General features: G+C 53.1%; 1 long non-coding RNA gene across 16 annotated transcripts; it reads right to left on the bottom strand.

Annotated features, from left to right (window-relative positions):
* Positions 1-6: 6 nt before the first annotated feature.
* Positions 7-5,141, bottom strand: LOC116652737. 16 transcript variants are annotated; one of them, XR_004305887.1, is made up of 4 exons: positions 4,168-5,116; positions 3,810-4,045; positions 3,747-3,757; positions 7-2,492 (listed from the first exon to the last, which is right to left on the bottom strand). It is a non-coding gene; the product is annotated as an uncharacterized LOC116652737 (long non-coding RNA). The 16 variants fall into 16 exon arrangements; XR_004305888.1 differs by having other exon boundaries at positions 4,220-5,115; XR_004305890.1 differs by having other exon boundaries at positions 3,810-4,380; positions 4,555-5,115.
* Positions 5,142-5,632: the final 491 nt, after the last annotated feature.

Genomic DNA, 5,632 nt, shown 5'->3' with positions numbered 1-5,632 from the left:
CTATTGGGGTCCTCCTAACCCTATTGGCTTCTATTGGGCCCCTACTGTGTCCTATTGGGTCCCAACATGATCAACACGACGTCTATAGGGTCCTCCCATCCCCTATGGCTTCTATTGGGTCTCTACTGGCTTCTATTGGGCCCCAACATGATCATCTCGACATCTATAGGGTCCTCCCATCCCCTGTGCCTTCTATTGGGCCCCTATTGGTTCCTATTGGGTCCCTACTGGGTTCTATCGGTCTCCTTTTAGGTCCTCCCAACCCTATAGCCTCTATGGGGTTCCTATTGGCTTCTATTGACTCCTATTGGGCCCCAGTGTGATCAACTCAACGTCTATTGGGTCCTCTCATCCCCTATTGGCTTCTATTGGGGTCCTCCCATCCCTATTGGGGTCCTCCCATCCCCTATGGCTTCTATAGGGCCCCTTATTGGGTTCTATTGGGTCCCTAATGGCTTCTATGGGGCTCCTTTTGGGTCCTCCCAACCCTATAGCCTCTATGGGGTTCCTATTGGCTTCTATTGACTCCTATTGGGCCCCAACGTGATCAACTCGACGTCTATAGGGTCCTCCCATCCCCTATTGGCTTCTATTGGGGTCCTCCCATCCCTATTGGGGTCCTCCCATCCCTATGGCTCCTATTGGTTCTCAACATAATCAACTTGACGTCTATTGGGTCCTCCCAACCCTATAGCCTCTATTGGGCCCTTATTGGCTTCTATTGTGTCCTCCCATCCCCTATTGGCTTCTATTGGGGTGCTCCCATCCCCTATTGGCCTCTATTGGGCCCCTATTGGCTCCTATTGGGCCCCTACTGGGTTCTATTGGGCTCCTATTGGCTCCTCCCATCCCTATTGGCCTCTATTGGGTCCCTACTGGCTCCTATTGGGCCCCTATTGGTTCCTATTGGGCCCCTATTGGTTCCTATTGGACCTCTACTGGGTTCTATTGGGCTCCTATTGGCTCCTCCCATCCCCTATTGGCTTGTATTGGCTCCTATTGGATCCTCCCATCCCCTATTGGCTTCTATTGGCTCCTATTGGGTCCTCCCATCCCCTATTAGCTTCTATTGGCTCCTATTGGGTCCTCCCAACCCTATTGGCCTCTATTGGGCCCCTATTGGTTCCTATTGTGTCCCTACTGACTTCTATTGGGCTCCTATTGGCTCCTCCCATCCCCTCTTGGCTTCTATTGGGCCCCTACTGGGTTCTATTGGGCCCCTATTGGTTCCTATTGGGTCCTCCCAACCCTATTGGGTCCCTATTGGTTCCTATTGGGCCCCTATTGGCTCCTATTGGGCCCCTCCGTGATCAGCTCGCCCCCCATTGGTCCCTATTCCCCATCCCAGAGACATACGTGGCCTCCTGATTGGCTGCTTGGGGATCCCCACACCATCTCCCCACCCCATTGGTCCCTATATCCCCATCTCCAACCCCATTGGTCTGTATGTTCCCGTCCCCCACCCCATTGGTCCCTATGTCCCCATCTCCCTCCCCAATGGTCCTCCCCATTGATCATAGAGTTGTTGGAGGACCCAAGTGAAGCCTTGGAGGACCGTAAGGATCATAGAGTTCTTGGAGGACCATAGAGATGCCTTGGAGGACCATAGAGATGCCTTGGAGGACATTGATGGTGATCATAGAGTTGATGGAGGACCCCGATGGCACCTTGGAGGACCTTGATGGTGACCATAGAGTTGTTGGAGGACCCAAGTGAGGCCTTGGAGGACAGCGATGGTGACCATACAGTTGTTGGAGGACCCCAGCGACACCTTGGAGGACCTCGATGATCACAGAGTTGTTGGAGGACCCCAGCGACACCTTGGAGGACCATAGAGATGCCTTGGAGGACCTCGATGGTGATCATAGAGTTGTTGGAGGACCCAAGTGAGGCCTTGGAGGACCTCGATGCTGATCATAGAGTTGTTGGAGGACCCCAGCTACACCTTGGAGGACCTCAATGATCATAGAGTTGTTGGAGGACACAAGTGAGGCCTTGGAGGACCATGGAGATGCCTTGGAGGACCTCGATGGTGATCATAGAGTTGTTGGAGGACCCCAGCGACACCTTGGAGGACCATAGAGATGCCTTGGAGGACCTTGATGGGGATCATAGAGTTGTTGGAGGACCCAAGTGAGGCCTTGGAGGACCTCGATGATCATAGAGTTGTTGGAGGACCCCGGTGATGCCTTGGAGGACCTCGATGATCATAGAGTTGTTGGAGGACCCAAGTGAGGCCTTGGAGGACCATAGAGATGCCTTGGAGGACCTCGATGGTAACCATAGAGTTGTTGGAGGACCCAAGTGAGGCCTTGGAGGACCGCGATGGTGACCATAGAGTTGTTGGAGGACCCCGATGGCACCTTGGAGGACCTCGATGATCATAGAGTTGTTGGAGGACCCAAGTGGCACCTTGGAGGACCTCGATGATCATAGAGTTGTTGGAGCACCCAAGTGATGCCTTGGAGGACCATAGAGATGCCTTGGAGGACCTCGATGGTNTGGCTTCTATTGGGGTCCTCCCATCCCTATTGGGGTCCTCCCATCCCCTATGGCTTCTATTGGGCCCCTATTGGTTCCTATTGGGTCCCTACTGGGTTCTATGGGGCTCCTTTTGGGTCCTCCCAACCCTATAGCCTCTATGGGGTTCCTATTGGCTTCTATTGACTCCTATTGGGCCCCAACGTGATCAACTCGACGTCTATAGGGTCCTCCCATCCCCTATTGGCTTCTATTGGGGTCCTCCCATCCCTATTGGGGTCCTCCCATCCCTATGGCTCCTATTGGTTCTCAACATAATCAACTTGACGTCTATTGGGTCCTCCCAACCCTATAGCCTCTATTGGGCCCTTATTGGCTTCTATTGTGTCCTCCCATCCCCTATTGGCTTCTATTGGGGTGCTCCCATCCCCTATTGGCCTCTATTGGGCCCCTATTGGCTCCTATTGGGCCCCTACTGGGTTCTATTGGGCTCCTATTGGCTCCTCCCATCCCTATTGGCCTCTATTGGGTCCCTACTGGCTCCTATTGGGCCCCTATTGGTTCCTATTGGGCCCCTATTGGTTCCTATTGGACCTCTACTGGGTTCTATTGGGCTCCTATTGGCTCCTCCCATCCCCTATTGGCTTGTATTGGCTCCTATTGGATCCTCCCATCCCCTATTGGCTTCTATTGGCTCCTATTGGGTCCTCCCATCCCCTATTAGCTTCTATTGGCTCCTATTGGGTCCTCCCAACCCTATTGGCCTCTATTGGGCCCCTATTGGTTCCTATTGTGTCCCTACTGACTTCTATTGGGCTCCTATTGGCTCCTCCCATCCCCTCTTGGCTTCTATTGGGCCCCTACTGGGTTCTATTGGGCCCCTATTGGTTCCTATTGGGTCCTCCCAACCCTATTGGGTCCCTATTGGTTCCTATTGGGCCCCTATTGGCTCCTATTGGGCCCCTCCGTGATCAGCTCGCCCCCCATTGGTCCCTATTCCCCATCCCAGAGACATACGTGGCCTCCTGATTGGCTGCTTGGGGATCCCCACACCATCTCCCCACCCCATTGGTCCCTATATCCCCATCTCCAACCCCATTGGTCTGTATGTTCCCGTCCCCCACCCCATTGGTCCCTATGTCCCCATCTCCCTCCCCAATGGTCCTCCCCATTGATCATAGAGTTGTTGGAGGACCCAAGTGAAGCCTTGGAGGACCGTAAGGATCATAGAGTTCTTGGAGGACCATAGAGATGCCTTGGAGGACCATAGAGATGCCTTGGAGGACATTGATGGTGATCATAGAGTTGATGGAGGACCCCGATGGCACCTTGGAGGACCTTGATGGTGACCATAGAGTTGTTGGAGGACCCAAGTGAGGCCTTGGAGGACAGCGATGGTGACCATACAGTTGTTGGAGGACCCCAGCGACACCTTGGAGGACCTCGATGATCACAGAGTTGTTGGAGGACCCCAGCGACACCTTGGAGGACCATAGAGATGCCTTGGAGGACCTCGATGGTGATCATAGAGTTGTTGGAGGACCCAAGTGAGGCCTTGGAGGACCTCGATGCTGATCATAGAGTTGTTGGAGGACCCCAGCTACACCTTGGAGGACCTCAATGATCATAGAGTTGTTGGAGGACACAAGTGAGGCCTTGGAGGACCATGGAGATGCCTTGGAGGACCTCGATGGTGATCATAGAGTTGTTGGAGGACCCCAGCGACACCTTGGAGGACCATAGAGATGCCTTGGAGGACCTTGATGGGGATCATAGAGTTGTTGGAGGACCCAAGTGAGGCCTTGGAGGACCTCGATGATCATAGAGTTGTTGGAGGACCCCGGTGATGCCTTGGAGGACCTCGATGATCATAGAGTTGTTGGAGGACCCAAGTGAGGCCTTGGAGGACCATAGAGATGCCTTGGAGGACCTCGATGGTAACCATAGAGTTGTTGGAGGACCCAAGTGAGGCCTTGGAGGACCGCGATGGTGACCATAGAGTTGTTGGAGGACCCCGATGGCACCTTGGAGGACCTCGATGATCATAGAGTTGTTGGAGGACCCAAGTGGCACCTTGGAGGACCTCGATGATCATAGAGTTGTTGGAGCACCCAAGTGATGCCTTGGAGGACCATAGAGATGCCTTGGAGGACCTCGATGGTGATCATAGAGTTGTTGGAGGACCCAAGTGGCACCTTGGCGGACCTCAACGATCATAGAGTTGTTGGAGGACCCAAGTGAGGCCTTGGAGAACCTCAATGATCATAGAGTTGTTGGAGGACCCTGATGGCACCTTGGAGGACCTCGATGATCATAGAGTTGTTGGAGGACCCAAGTGAGGCCTTGGAGGACCCCAGTGAAACTTGGAGGACCTCAGCTGTGACCATAGAGTGCTTGGAGGACCATAGAGATGCCATGGAGGACTACGATGGTGATCATAGAGGTCTTGGAGGACTTATGGGTTGCTTGGAGGACTTATGGGTTGCTTGGAGGACTTACTTGGGGGTCGCTTGGAGGACTTGGGGGTCGCGTTGTTTCTCCTCTTGTTGTTTTACAGGCGAATAAAACAAAGGGGGAAGTTTTCAGCCCAGTTCAGCCCATACTGGTCCATACTGGGTCATACTGGTCCATACTGGGTTATACTGGTCTATACTGGTCCATTCTGGGAGGGGACTGGTCCATACTGGGTTATACTGGTCCATATTGGGTTATACTGGGTCCATACTGGGTTATACTGGGCCATACTGGTCCATACTGGGTTATACTGGGAGGGGACTGGTCCATACTGGTCCATACTGGTCCATATTGGTCCTTACTGGGTCATACTGGTCCATACTGGGTTATACTGGTCTATACTAGTCCATTCTGGGAGGGGACTGGTTCATACTGGCCCATACAGGGTTATACTGGGCCATACTGTTCCATACTGTTCCATACTGGACTATACTGGGCTATATGGTTCATACTGGTCATACTGGGTCATACTGGGCCATACTGGGCTATACTGGTCCATACTGAGCTATACTGGTCCATACTGGGCCATATTGGTCCATACTGAGCTATACTGGTCCATACTGGTCCATACTGGTCCATACTGGGTTATACTGGGGCATACTGGTACATTCCAGTCCATACTGGGCCATACTGGTCC

The sequence above is a fragment of the Coturnix japonica genome, unplaced genomic scaffold (genome assembly GCF_001577835.2).
Source record: "Coturnix japonica isolate 7356 unplaced genomic scaffold, Coturnix japonica 2.1 chrUnrandom1282, whole genome shotgun sequence".
Classification (NCBI taxonomy): domain Eukaryota; kingdom Metazoa; phylum Chordata; class Aves; order Galliformes; family Phasianidae; genus Coturnix; species Coturnix japonica.
The sequence above is the reverse complement of the archived record's forward strand: the minus strand, read 5'-3'. Positions and strand labels throughout refer to the sequence as shown.